General features: G+C 53.5%; 1 long non-coding RNA gene across 1 annotated transcript in view; it reads left to right on the top strand.

Annotated features, from left to right (window-relative positions):
- LOC112550158 overlaps positions 1–1150 on the top strand; it is a 7439-nt gene that overhangs the window by 724 nt on the left and 5565 nt on the right. The window lies entirely within an intron of this gene.

Below are 1150 nucleotides of genomic sequence, written 5' to 3'. Positions count from 1 at the left end.
ATCTAACCTCCTCTTGAAGACCCCCAGGGTAGGGGAGAGCACCACCTCCCTTGGGAGCCCGTTCCAGACCTTGGCCACTCGAACTGTGAAGAAGTTCTTCCTAAGGTCCAATCTAAATCTGCTCTCTGCTAGCTTGTGGCCATTATTTCTTGTAACCCCCGGGGGCGCCTTGGTGAATAAAAACTCACCAATTCCCTTCTGTGCCCCCATGATGAACTTATAGGCAGCCACAAGGTCACCTCTCAACCTTCTCTTGCGGAGGCTGAAGAGGTCCAGGTGCCCCAGTCTCTCCTCATAGGGCGCCCTTAACCATACGAGTGGCCCTTCTCTGGACCCTCTCCAGGTTATCCGCACCCCTCCTGAAGTGCGGCGCCCAGAATTGCACGCAGTACTCCAACTGCGGTCTGATCAGCGCCCGATAGAGGGGAAGTATCACCTCCTTGGACCTATTCGTCATGCATCTGCTGATGCACGATAAAGTGCCATTGGCTTTTCTGATGGCTTCGTCACACTGCCAACTCATGTTCACCTTGGAGTCCACTAGGACTCCAAGATCCCTTTCCACTTCCGTGCCACCCAGCAGGTCATTCCCTAGGCTGTAGGTGTGCTGGACATTTTTCCTCCCTAGGTGCAGCACTTTGCATTTCTCCTTGTTGAACTGCATTCTGTTGTTTTCTGCCCACTTGTCCAACCTGTCCAGATCTGCTTGCAGCTGTTCCCTGCCCTCCGGCATGTCCACTTCTCCCCATAGCTTTGTGTCATCTGCAAACTTGGACAGAGTACATTTCACTCCCCCGTCCAAGTCGCTGATGAAGACATTAAAGAGAATTGGTCCCAGGACCGAGCCCTGCGGGACCCCACTGCCCACACCCTTCCAGGTCGAAACCAACCCATCCACCATTACTCTCTGGGTGCTACTATGCCCTCTTGCTGCCTTTCCTCTGAGAAGGAATAGAATTAGCTTGTGCACTGAGGATCACTCCCTTGAGGAGCAACCACTCTTCCTGAACTCCCCTCCCCTTGGGGTCATGGTCCCGTAGGGCCTCACCAGCAAGCCTTCTGAGCTTGTCAAAGTCAGCTTTCCTGAAGTCAAGGACTTCTGCTTTGCTGACTGACTTGCCAGCTTTACAGCAGATGGTGAAGGTGATCA

This window comes from Alligator sinensis, unplaced genomic scaffold (genome assembly GCF_000455745.1).
Source record: "Alligator sinensis unplaced genomic scaffold, ASM45574v1 scaffold73_1, whole genome shotgun sequence".
Classification (NCBI taxonomy): domain Eukaryota; kingdom Metazoa; phylum Chordata; order Crocodylia; family Alligatoridae; genus Alligator; species Alligator sinensis.
The sequence above is the reverse complement of the archived record's forward strand: the minus strand, read 5'-3'. Positions and strand labels throughout refer to the sequence as shown.